Source organism: Lactuca serriola, chromosome 8 (genome assembly GCF_051521515.1).
Source record: "Lactuca serriola cultivar US96UC23 chromosome 8, Lser_US96UC23_V15, whole genome shotgun sequence".
Lineage (NCBI taxonomy): Eukaryota > Viridiplantae > Streptophyta > Magnoliopsida > Asterales > Asteraceae > Lactuca > Lactuca serriola.
The window spans coordinates 222,632,850-222,647,261 of record NC_136415.1 but is presented as its reverse complement, the minus strand read 5'-3'; the positions used below and the strand labels follow the sequence as shown (position 1 = coordinate 222,647,261).

General features: G+C 29.2%; 1 long non-coding RNA gene across 7 annotated transcripts; it reads right to left on the bottom strand.

Annotated features, from left to right (window-relative positions):
- Window positions 1–12,109: 12,109 nt before the first annotated feature.
- LOC145071213 (uncharacterized) lies at window positions 12,110–14,181 on the bottom strand. Of its 7 annotated transcripts, XR_013690307.1 has the most exons (5): window positions 13,674–14,081; window positions 12,808–13,308; window positions 12,633–12,720; window positions 12,483–12,554; window positions 12,110–12,336 (listed from the first exon to the last, which is right to left on the bottom strand). It is a non-coding gene; the product is annotated as an uncharacterized LOC145071213 (long non-coding RNA). The 7 variants fall into 7 exon arrangements; XR_013690302.1 differs by having other exon boundaries at window positions 12,483–12,720; XR_013690304.1 differs by having other exon boundaries at window positions 12,110–12,554; window positions 13,674–14,080.
- Between the last annotated feature and the right edge of the window lie 231 nt (window positions 14,182–14,412).

The window sequence follows — 14,412 nt, the reverse complement described above, 5'->3', positions numbered from 1 at the left end:
TCAGGGTTTCTGGAAGCCTCCTAGTCAGATAAGGAAACATAATATGAATAAAGGTCCCTTAGCCAAACTTGGTCACTACCTCTCACAACCAGAAAATCTTATTTTCTCCTCTCCCCTTTCTCCCATATTCTATCCTAGGGTTTTGGGTGTGACACATTAGTGGATCCCACAAAATTGGAGCTAGTTTTCTAAGGAGATCTTCAAAGACTTTGATTAGTTTAATTTGAGTTTAGCAGAGGTATGTTTCTTACTTGTAATTTCAATTATCATAAGGTTTTAGTTTTGTGTCATAAAGTATTTTGTTATTAATAATGAAAAGCCATAGAATGTTTTATGTTGCATGTACCCATAAGTGTTTATATGAAATTCTGCAAGTACATTGTTATTGTAACCTAAAAACCACAAGGGATTGAATATGATGAAACCTTATCACCGGTAGCTAAGATCAAGTTCATTAGGATAATTTCTGCCATAGCTGCATTCTATGATTATGAGGTATGGCAAATAGATGTTAAAACCACTTTCCTTAGCAGAAAAATAATATAGGACATGTATATGACACAACGAGAGGGTTTTGAACATCCCAAGTATTCTAATAAGGTGTGCAAGCTTGAAAAGTCAATCTATAGACTTAAACAAGCATCTAGTAGTTGAAATATTTGCTTCCATGAAAAGGTCAAAGGGTATGGTATTTTTGGAAGTGAAGATGAGTCATGAGTAAATGTCAAAGTTAGTGGTAGTGTTGTAACTTTTGTAGTGTTGTATGTTGATAGCATACTACTTATTAGAAATGATATACCAAATTTACAAGAAGTAAAATCTTGGGTTGGGAAATGTTTCACTATGAAGGATCTAATAACGAAAACATATATACTTGGGGATAAGAATTTACAGATATATATGAAAAATTATAATAGAACTTAGCCAAAGTACTTACTTGGATAAGATTTTGATGAGGTTCAATATGGAAAAATCAAGAAAGGGGAACTACCTATGTATCATACTATAACTTGAGTAAGACTCAATGTCCCAGTGGTGATAATGAAATGGACAGAATGAGTTGAGTCTCATACGCTTCGGCTGTAGGATCGATCATGTATGTTATGGCGTGTACTTGTCATGAGGCCTCCTATGCTTTGAGCATGGTGATTCGATATCAAGATAACTCTGGCAGAATTCATTGGGTAATAGTAAAGAATATTCTTAAGTATTTGAGAAATACAAAAAATATGTTCTTAATTTTTGGTTGCAAATATGAACTAAGAGTGAGTGGGTATAGTGATGCTAGTTTTCAAACGGATAGAGATGACAGTTGTTCATAATCCAGTTGGGTATTCTTATTGAATGGTGGTGTAGTGACTTGTAAAAGTTCCAAGCAGAAGATAGTGGCAAGCTCTATATGTGAGTCCGAGTATATTTCAGCTAGTGAAGCTGCAAAGAATGCGACCTAGTTAACGAAATTCATTGGCGATATTAGAGTTGTTTTATCAATCCAAGAACCCATGGAAATCTTTTATGATAACGAGGGTGCAATCTCCTTGACTAAAAAACCTAAGGATCATGGGGAATCTAGGCACATATCCTAGAAATACCACTACATTAGACATAGGGTGGAATACGGTGACATCGTGGTGAATAAGTAGAGGATAATCCAGTTGATCCTTTCACAAAGGAGTTGAGTAAAATCAACCACTTTGATAATGCTAAGAGCATAGTCATGAGAGATGGTATTAGTTTTAGTAGTTAGTTGATATTTGAAATAATTGTAATAGTGATAAACTGTAACTAATATTGGTGATTAAATAATAGTGATTTGTTTATGCGTTAGTCAAATACCATCTTCCATTGTTTATTGTTGTGTTTTGTTTTTGCATGTTTAGAATCTACTTCCCGAGTATTAAGTTACTCAAACCTTCACACACGATCATACTCTTGGGAATAAGTAATGATTAAGACTATCATGGAGTATTAGTAGATTGTCCATGGTTATTAGACATAGCATAGATAATGCAACTAACACTCATGAGCATTTAACGGAGATTTAAGTATTGGAAAACCCACACTTAGAGAGATTACTTCATGGATCCAATCACAAGTAATTCTAAGATGATAATATCTTTTATTCTTGATGAGAAGATGCATAAGTTATAGTTTACAATGATGTTGTGCTATGGTATTACACAAACGCAACCATAAATGGTTGTTATAAAATGTATGTCCATGTATGACATGATGATTCAATTATAATTATGTAGTTAAATTTTATTCGTTCTGTTTTCCTTAATAGGAATATGGATATGTTGGGCCCTCAGTGATTTGAAGTTGACATTATAGTATTGGGCCCAACCTGGACTAGATTAATATGTTCAAATCATGTCAGTCTAATAAGGTCATTATAAACCGGAAATTGGGAAACCTAGTATTAGACCATGACATTGATTTATATCCATGTCTCAGGTTCATATGATATCTTATAGAATGAAGGAATAGATAGTTAGTTATCTAAGTGCTCTCTCTAAGAATAAGATTCAGAGTTTGGCAGTAGTTATGGAAACATGATTTGCTGATTAAGTAGGAATCTTGTGACCAATAATAGGTGATGAATTAAGTTGGAGGCTGTTAGAATAGTGTCCAATTCCATAACTAATTGGTAAGATTATCCATTCATATCAAGGTCCTTTTTGGGTTGCCCTTAATGATCCAGATAGTATTAGGATGTTATAAGAGATAAATACAAAAAAATTAATTGATCACACAATGATAAATTAATTAGAAACAAGTTTGAAATTAATTGGATTTAATTAGAATTAATCTAGAATTAATTTTTGCAAATTAAAAGATGCATAGACTAAATGTTAATTATTCAACAATTGGATAGTTGGCAAGTTTTGGCTCCCTTGGAAATGGATGGATGAAAATTGCAAGGATAATATGTGTCAGTTTCGTCCAAGCCATGGATAAAGAAAGAGATTGAATTCTAGATTAAATTGAAATATTTAATTATTCAAATATGCTTTCTTTCCAAGCAACCAGAAACTATAAATATCCCCACCCAAGCACCTAGAGAAATTCTCCCACTCCTTATACACTGGGAGTTTTCTCTTTTCTCTTGATTAATTCCTTAGTCAATCTCTATTATTCTAAGTGATAATTTCTAGCATCAATAATTTTGTATTGTTGGTTTTGAACCATTAGAGGCAATCTACTTTGTTTGCCATCTTCCTTGGCTTGCTGGAATTCGATCTATATCAGTAGATCTTCAAGCAAATTGGTTTTGCTAAAGGTTAGTAATTCTTGATCCGTCTTGTAGTTGTTCATATTATGTAAGTTAAGATCCTTGTATGTTTTAATAGTTTGCTTGCCTTAGATTAAAAGTACTTGTTTCCGCTGCCATATGACAAACTAGGAAGGATATAAAAAACTTATCAATTATATATTTCTAAAAAATATATTAAATACTTTAGAAAATTCCAGAAATAAATACTTAGCATGCTCACAACATTCATAAGTACCTGTGTACTAAAAATTTATATCATAAAAATACTCTTACTTTTTTGATGTATCTCATAATAGGAAAGAAAAAAAGCTTTATGTACTCACCTTAATAATTAGGTTAACTAACTATAATGCCTAGCTCTCTACTTCCCACATTTCTTCTTAAATTCGTATAAAACTGTTCCATTAATAATTCAATGAACCAATTATGTTTCTAACTATAAACTATGCACTTTTGTACACAACTTAGTCATTTGGTTCTTTTAACCAATATGACAACTCCTTGGATAAGTTTGTATCTAAGTTTGTATCTCACAATGTGAATCGATTCAAATGCACATGGATTAAATAAGCAACATGTACTATTCTTGTTAAAAAACTATATTAACATCAAGAAATATTTTTTAGAAAGCTACTACATACAAGCCTGATACCTCGAGTTATAAGGCCACAAATATAAGGTGTTGCACACTCATTAATATTTTTTAGAATATTAACATTTTTCATGCTTAATAATATTCTTTATAACTATTAACATTTTTTACAATGTTAATATTCTTTATAATATTAACCTTCTCTATAATGTTAACATTCTTTATGATGTTAACATTATTTACAATGCCAATATTCTTTTTTATAGTAACATTATTTACCCTTGTCGCATAAAAACTTTTAATATCTCTTACTAATATTCAAAATCTACAACATACTATTTCTAAGATGTCATAACTCTTTTATTTTGAATCCAAATGACTATCTTTCTAAATTACTTTATTTATTGTATTATCATTCCATTGAAACATCTACTTCATAATTCTCATACCTTTAGGCCTGATTTTTAATTCAACTTAGGACACTTATAACTTTTGTGAGATTTCTACATTTAACTTATTTATAACATTTATCTTAACTTCAGTACTATGTACACTCTTAACTATTACATTTCCATAAATAACTATAAACAAAACATATTCAAACATACATTACATACAAAATGACCAGAATACCTTTTTTTGACCAAACTACCCTTTTATACCTCTCACACTTTTACATAACTATTTCATACATTTGAATCATTTTATTTTATTACTTTAACATCCTAAATATCCTAATGTTTAGGATGCTATATATACACAACACACACTTATACACTCTCACAAACACATTATTTCCCCATCTATTTCCCTATCACAATTTGTTGAGTTTTATTTAAAATCGTTTTCCTAAAAACACAAAAAAAAGGCAACGGATACTTTGAAAATAGAATAAACCTAAAATTCTTTTTAAACCACCAAGGATCATTTTGAAAATCATGGAAAGATTAACAAAAACCATAGAACGAAAAAGTGTTACAAACTCTGAAGACTTTAATTTCTCTCAGGAAGTTAAAAGTTGATGAAGATGGCAAAAGACTCAAAATAGAGCTTCTCTAGAAGTATCCACCAAGCAAGGATAAACCACTTCAAGATGCTGGTCTTCACTTGTATTAAGTTGTTCTTAAGCCATTATGACTTATACCAAATAAGTTTTAAGGAGAAGCAACTTATGAACCTTCAAATCTAGCACCAAATTTCAAGAAAGAAGTAGATGGAGAGAGGCTCTCAAACTCGGAAATGGCAGCCCAAAAAGAGAAGATATGAAGTGGAAAAAACTCACTAGTTTTTGCCTTATATACTTCTTTATATACTTTGACACAATTTAGGAATGCACCATATCATCTACCTCAAAAGAAAAGTATGGAACTTAAATGGAAGACCACAAGCAATCTTATTCCTCTTGTGTGTACCTACAGTTCGGGTGACAAAAGTCAAGACCAAATGTGTTACACACTCCACCTCATAACTAGTTAGTTACATGTCTAAATAAGTGGTTATTCAAAGTGCCCAAATAGTTGTACATAACATTTATATGCATACCTTATGAGTATAACTAGTTTTGTTCTATTTTATTATCATTTCCAATAAATAATAATTTCCCACTTAATTGTTAAAATATTACTTTTATTAAATAATAATTCTTCAGTTAAATACAAGTATTGATAATATTTATTAATAATAAAATTACTCTAATAAATAATCAATAAGTAGTAACTTGTTATAAAATGTGATCCTATAGGATCATATGTCATTAGCAAATATCATTCTATAATAACTATTTGGCATAATGATCTTTTACAATTGCCACTAAAGATTTTGATTGGGATAAAAATAGGGAGATAGTGGTCGATGTTTTCTTGTTGTTCTTTTATTGTTTAGAGATTAATCGGTGTTGATCAAAATGGAGGCGATGACGTCTACCGAACTGAGAATTGAAAAGTGAGGCAGTAAGGTTAAAATAAATATGCATATGCATATTCTTAAAAAAAAATCTACATCTGCATAAACATGTTTTTTTAAAAATAAATATGCATATGCATAAAAAATATGAATATACATAAAAAAATTATTATTTTAAAAATTATTTTTTAAATAATAATTCGAAATATATATAAAATATTTGCAAAATTAAAAAAATAAATAAGAAAAAACTGCAAAAATGGTTCATGTGCTTTGTATTTTTTTCAAGGAAAATGTTGAAACAACTAAAGATTTGGATTGGGGGACTTTTTGAGATAGTATTGTTGTATATTTGGTCCCTTCGAAAATTGAAATTACTATAATACCCTTGTGTATTTATTTCCTATTTTTATTTCATTTTTTTAAAAAAATTTAATATTTATTTATGTATTTAAATAATTAAAAAAAATAACAAAGAATCCACCTCTCTCTCTCTCTCTCTCTCTCCCTCTCATCTTCGTGTTGAAACTCAAACACACACACACACACACATACATACACTTAAATATCTTTCTCTTTCTCTACCCCTGTTCACCCATCATTGTGAATTAAAGGGTGAGTTTACCCATTTTCGCTCCTCATCCCCTTGTCAATGACCTCATAAGCATCCACCACTATAATGACAAAATCATCTTTATGACATGAATCCAACCACCACCCATCATCACTTTACTGTTATCATGAGCACCACAACCTCTAACATCTTTACTAGAATCGGAGCCATCACTATCACCAACTATACTTAAATTAAGGCCACCACTACCATTGAATTCACCTCTACACTCTATCTCTATCTGAAATGTGAATCAGAGCAAAAAAAAGATGGAGGAATAGATTTCACCTCTGTACTTTACCTCTCTCTGAAACTTAAATTAAAGCCACGATCTACCTCCCATCCCTCATATTCCACTTCTCCCTTTACTCTAGAACCGGCGGAGATTGGACCGATGTAGGTGAGGATCTCACCAGCTCTGCAACAGGAACGGATGCAATTGGTGGCTCTACAACAGGAACGAAAAACAACTTCAAGAAACCATTGATGGCGATGACGATTATTAGGGTGCTTGATCTTTGAATTGTACCTGAGGAATCATCGGAGGGAGAGGCTTTGTCGGAATGACTGCTCTGTCCATATTAGAGATCCACCATTAAATTTGGAGTAAAGATCCACCGTTAAAGTCACCTTATGAACAACTTGCAATACATTGATTAATTGTATCGTAAAAGTCTAGAGAGAGAGAGAGAGGACCCATATTTATTATTATTAACAAAACTATAAATTAAATAGAAAAAACATAAAAAATATATCAGCATGACATTTTAGTCTTTTCAGATTTTTTGAGAGACCAAAACTACAAGTGAACTTGCTCAGAAGTTTGGATGTTTTTTTTTAAATGCATACCACATGGACAATTTTTGTCTATAATTAAATTAATTTTTTTGGAACGACAAATCTATTCTACTTCTACACTACTCTTAATTCTCCACCTATGTCGCTCACATGACTTGAACCTTCGACCTCAAGTAGGGAGGGCAACACCGGATACCGCTGGACTATAAGCCCTTTGATAAATTAATTTATTTATTTCCAAAAAGAATCTTTTTCAATTTAGCGAAAATATTGTATATATTTCAAAATTATATATATATATATATATATATATATATATATATATATATATATATATTCCTAAAAACTATATTTTTAATGCATATTCTTTTAAGAAAATGTACATACACATGAATAAATTGTTTTTTTTTTCAATTTTTTTATATAGTCTTAGATATAGCAAATGATATTTTTTGTTGTTTGTTTCCATAAATATTATATAGAAAAAAAAGTTCTTACCTCTTTCATATTTTTGTGCTTCTCATTATAACTCAACTCTCTTTCTTTCTCTCTCTCTCTCTATGTCTCTCTCTCTCTCTCTCTATAAATATATATATATATATATATATATATATATATATATATATATATATAGGGTTAGGTTCATTTGAGACGGCCTAATTTTATGAGACCGTGAGACGCAATCTTAGCCATTCATTTAGTAGATAAACACAAAAACATTTTTAAAATACAAAATAATTGAAAATTTTTTGAATTTTTTTTCCAATATTATTTTCGAAATATATATTTTCTAAAAAAAATAAAAAAATACCAAAACAATTAAAAAAAATAAAAATAGATATATTTTTTTACATATTCTAGTAATCTTCTATTAGAATATTTCACGTATTTTTCAAAAAAAAAAAGGGATTTTTTTTATTTATTTTTATTTTTTTATTTAATTCAAGTTCCGAAAATAATATTTAAAAAAAGATTTTTGGATTTTTCCATTTATTTTTCTTTTTAAAATTATTTTTTAGAATATGTACAGTTAATATTTTATTAGAATATTTCACGTATTTTTCAAAAAAATGGGATTTTATTTATTTTTTTTTATTTTTTTTAGTTCATTCAAGTTCCGAAAATAATACTTAAAAAAAGAATTTTTGGATTTTTCCATTTATTTTGCATTTTAAAATTATTTTTTAGAATATGTACATGTAATATTCTATTATAATATTTCATGTATTTTTCAAAAAAACGGGATTTTTTTTATTTTTTATTTTTTTATTTTTTTTAGTTAATTCAAGTTCTGAAAATAATATTTAAAAAAAGAATTTTTGGATTTTTCCATTTGTTTTGCATTTTAAAATTATTTTTAGATTTGATCTCACGGTCTCACAAAATTAGAATGATTTCAAATGAACCTAAACCTATATATATATATATATATATATATATATATATATATATATATATATATATATATATATATATATATATATATATATATATATTGGATGTACTTAACGATATTAAAGATATAATATAACTTTATTGTAATTGCAATTGTAAGTTATCATAATCGAAAAAATAATAGTAGAATTCTTATAACCTGTGGAAGAGCCGTAGAGCGGAATGGGACAAATATGATGTGTAAAGGACAACATATTTAAATCACAAAAAGCAATAGTAATAATGATGTTACCAATTTCACTCTTTTGCCTCCATCACATTTTGAGTTTTAAATCAAGGAGAAAAGTAAAGTTTTGGTTACATTTATTATGTAATCATATGGCAATTTTATATAGATTTTGTTAGACATGGAATCACATGGTTCTTACACATAATAATATGGATTTTATATAGATTTTTTTAAGACATGGAATTATACGGTTATTATTACATAAAAGGAAAAAACCGTAAACCGTAATATCCAAATAAATCACGTCGTTGTGTTCCAAAACCCATGTGAAAAAAGAATATTTGAAAAATGAATATCCACTGAGAATAATGATTCATACAAAATTGTTCAAAAGGTATTTTGATTTTGGTTCAAATTCCACTTTTAACGGTTCAAATGGTTAAATTTAATAGTTTATACTTAGGTTGAAAATACTTGAAAGAAAGGGATCGAATATACCAAACGTATTGAAAAATCGTCCAAACTAAATTAAAATTAAAATATGTAGTCTTCAAATTGTTCCAGAAATTAAATTGTTGTTTTAGTAATATAGTTTATGTTATAATATACTAGTTTTAGTGAAAATGTTAAAATAGTATAACCCAACTTTATTATATTTTTTATAATTCGATCATTAAACTCTTTTTTTTTTTGTGTAAGTGGTTAAAATTGTATTTCACATATTAACTAAAGAAGAATTCCCGCTTTGTGGGGATGGATTCGCCAAAGAAATGAACAAAACAAAAAGATTTTATTGAGTTACAAATAGCTGGTTATAGAAAAACCATTTTTTAATGTTATAATGACCAAAAAGATAACTTGCATTCATGCATGCCCAAACTGTCTTTGTAATCAAATCCTTGATTCACCGAAGTATACTGACGGATTTACATAGTTGGTAGGGGTAGCACGCGCTACCCCTCAATTAATCTATAGAGATTTTAATTTTTCTTATATATAAATGCAATTATAATGGCCATGGATGATTAAAATGGAATGTCTTTTTAACCAACCCCATATATATATATATATATATATATATATATATATATATATATATATATATATATATATATATAATATGAGTTTTAGATTCAATTCAATGAGCGAATTTAATCGGTAACTAAGCCCATTAAAAGAAAAGAAATGCTTGGTTTCGTGTGTTAATATCATCTACTACACGAGGAAAATAAATTGACATCTTTTTCCTCTAATTCGTTTGATTGTCTCTGCCTACCCCCTCATGACAACTCATGACATTGTGACAACTTTCTGTTGGTAATTTGGCTTCTTCACCACTTGGTCACTTGTTTACTTACCAGTACATCATAAAATAGGTATTATTTAATTTTTCATCTTTAATGCTAAAACATTTTAATTTAGTTATTCAAATTGAAAAGTTAAGTAGCCAATTAGTTGTTAACTTGTTATGTTGTTGTGATATTAGGTTTATATCTTTAATTGTGAATTTTTAATTTTTATTTGTGTTTGTAGAATTTAAATGAATTTTTTTTAAATGAATATTAGATGTTGATAGTAGTGATTAAAGTGGTAGAGAAAAAAGATCTCAACCACAACCACAATTACAACCACAATCTATTCCACCAATTTTGATCTTAACAATCTTCCTTCAATCCGGCGGATAAATCAAAAATTACATCCTATCATCCAAATCAAAAGGATAAAATAAGGAGCACATATTGGATTAAATGACCTTCTAAATCCAAATGTCATGAGTTTCCATCCATAAAAATTTATAATTAGAGGTCAATTTTGAAATTTAAGACTTTTGCGGTAGTTAGTTATTTCTAATGAAATTGTAATTTTTTAAAATAATTTATCTTTTTATCATTTATCGGGAATTTTTTTTGCTACCCCTTACAAAAGTTTCTGGTTTCGCCACTGTCGAAGTAGCAACCAAATGAAAGCTAAAAGAAGTCAACACATATACAAAAGTATAGAGATGTGTAAATGTCAAAATTCAAATGATAAAAGCTCATATCATGGGAGAAATTGTCTTTTTTACAAAGTAAGTATCAAGTGCCAACCTCTATTGTTTTTATGACTCGAGGTGCAACATATGCATAGGATCCAATTTCAGTCCTGTTGTGATATATTAAACTTAGATATTAGTATTATTAATTAAATATATTGAAAAATGAACCTTGGAAAAAAGGTGTAATATACCATTGGCTTGGAAGAACAAAAGTAGTTGGGATGACCAATAGGAAACTAATTAGTATTTGAATATATTAGATAAAAAAAATTATCCCATATAACATGTTTGAGGGAATATCCTATAGCTACATAGAAATTTTGACATTTAGTGTCTCGTAGAACCCTATACATGTTAGAACAGGAGGAAATAGAAATCTAAAAAAAAAAAAAAAAAAAAAAAAAAAAAAAAAACCCAAAATCTAGCTATAGCTTTGATCAAATCTAAAGTTAAACCCTAAATTCATCTCTCTCTCAACATACTAATCACAATCATCTAGATAAGTCAACATAGTTCATCATAAAAGTCAAAACCAACTCCTATGATTGACATTGCATATAGATCCATATGAAGGTAATGTTTATGGTTGTTGGGACAATGTAAATAAGATCAAAGAGAAAAGAATATGAACAAATGAACAAAATTTCCATTTCAATTGTAATTAAAAAGACATGTAATCACTAAGATAACCACAAATCAAGAGTGTCTAGGTTATAAACTTATAATTACATGTACTTTGAAAAAAATATACCTAGTTATAGCAAATATTATCCAACTAGTTGTGAAACCCGTATATTATACGGGTTGATTAAAACAAAATGTTAAATAGAAACGATTAAATGAGAAGTTTATTTGAATTTGAAATAAACAAAAATTATGAGAAAAAAAACATACAAAAAATAAATAAATTAAAATTATTGTTTAGTTATCAGACCCGTATACTAAACAGGTTAATTATAACAAAATGTTAAACATAAAGGTTTAAACTGTAAATTTATTTAAAATTGAAATTGAAATTTAAAATTTAAAATTTAAAATTTAAAATTAATATCATTATGGTAGGTTTAATTTATGGAAACTAATTAATAATATATTAGAAATGAAAAATGAAATAAATGACAAGTGGAAAATAAATATATCTCTAAATTATGACAAAATGACATGTGGCAAATTGAATGAGAAAATGACATGTGACAAAATCATTCTTATTTATTAGGGTAGATACAAAGAAAGTTTCACTAATAATTTGGTAGGTTTTTCAAATAATATGAAAAATGTAATGTTATAACTGGGTCGAATTTTTAAGTTACAATGTCCTTACAAAAAAAAAGTTTGAAAGTACTATGTTATAATAGCAAAATGAATGGAAGTAAGATGATAAATTTCATAGTTATTAACTTCTTACACTTCAAAAAGATCATAACTTGATGTTGAGTTTCTAGCCAACAACATTTTGCTTGCGAGTATTCTGGTGAAGAGATTTCTTGATTAATTACTGTTATAGAACCAAAAGGAACAACTTCATAAATTTCATAAAAGAAAACTTGTTAAAGCATTAAAAATTTGTGAATGTGGAAACGAAAATAGAAACAGATTCGTTTATAATTTTAGTAATACACATGAAAGCATAGATTTACAAACCTCGTGTTCTTCCTAGTAATCTTGTAATTGATTTAGGACACAAAATCAGTTCAATGGCACCCTACTTCAGGTCTTCTTATGATGTAGAAGAACAAAATTTATAAATCTATGATTTATAGTTTCTATTTAATGCCTATATGCTGAATTTACCTATGTTTTAACTTTGTAATAGCCACAACCAGATTGGCCAAAAGCATCCTCTAATTCACCAAGTTTTGAAGAGTCAAGGCATCTAAATCTAAACATATAATGAAAAATATCTCACATAAGTTGAAGTAACATTAAATATGATGTTGAAACATGAAAAATTAAAAAGGATCCTTACTTCCATTTTTTTTTTAGTTTTGAGCTGTTTTTTCCATCACAAAATATCCCAGCCATCCAAAACACAAAAATGGGACAAAACCAAGTGAAAAGGGTAAATTTGTCCAAATCCTAGAAAATTTTAAAAAATATCCAATTTTCTAGAAGTAACACAGATCTCATAATACCCTTGTAGCTTTCTGATGTACAATCTGATACATTCCAACAACTCCATTAAGTGAAAGTGGTGCTACCTACAAATCAGGAATTGACAGTAGTATGGAAGTGTGAGATTGGGAATAACACCAGGAAACATAGTAAGAGCAAAAAAAGAGAAGGCGTAGCGTATGTATACACCAAGATTCAAGAACGAAAATTTAAGTACCCAAAAATCGAAAGATAAAAACCACTGAAAGCATAAACTGAAATAAATGAATTGAGGTTGAATAAATTCAGTCAGTCACGAAACTCATCCCGCAGAAAGCGTAAGGTAATCCGATTAAGCGACACCAACATCGACGTCCTGTTATCAACCATGATGGAAATTAGAAATCGAGTACGTATATGTGACAAAAATCAGACAATTTATCGACCCTTGAATTAAACCTAACCCAAAACTAAATCCTCCACCATGGTTGATTAATTGATAGGTGGAGTCTCTATATCGATCTATTGTTGAGAGAGAGAGAGAGAGAGAGAGAGAGAGAGAGAGAGAGAGAGAGAGAAAGAGAGAGAGAGAAAGAGAGAGAGAGAACGAAAAAGGGGAAGCGATGGCATAGGAAAGAAATTTGTCTACCAGTTGGACAAATTAGTTCTTAATAAATAGAAATAGCCAAATACTGAGTATTTACCTGACAACCAAAGTTGAAGAAAAAACACATCACTCACCTTCACTCACTTTTTTTTCTGTTTCCACTCCGATTTTGAATTCGATGTAAGTATCGTCGGTGAAGACGTCGGCCAACGGTTTTTGGTCTTCTCGCCGCTATGGGTTTCGTCCTTTGATTTTGCGCAAGCCACAAAACACACACACACATGAACTCTGTGAGTGAGGGACGATTAAATACCTCTCGGAATTGGAGATGCTCCGATCTGAGTCTTTACTGTTCGCCATCTTTCCTCTAAATTCGGTAAAATAGAAAGAAGAAAGAGGAAAAAGGTTTAGGAAAAAGGTTTAAGGTTTACCTGAAAAAACACCCGAAGAGTATAGATGAAAACATGAGGGAAATTGGGGCTAAAAAAAAGGGTTATAGGTGAAATCAGCTGAGTTAAAACAGAAGAATTGAGAAAAACCCAACACGTACATGGTAGCTCTGGACTTGATACCACGTGTAACCCACTATCTCGAAGAACACGAAAGTAGATGCAGCAAAGAAAAAAAGAAAAACAAAAAAAAGGAAACAAAAAAAATCCAACTAATTAGAAAAGAATATTGTTAACAAAGGGTACTCTAAATTAATATATATATATATATATATATAGAGAGAGAGAGAGAGAGAGAGAGAGAAAACGAAGAAAGAGGAAAAAGGTTTAGGGTTTACCTGCAAAAAAATCGAAGAGTATAGATGAAAACATGAGGGAAATTGGGGCTAAGAAAGGGTTATCGGTGAAATCAGTTGAGTTAACA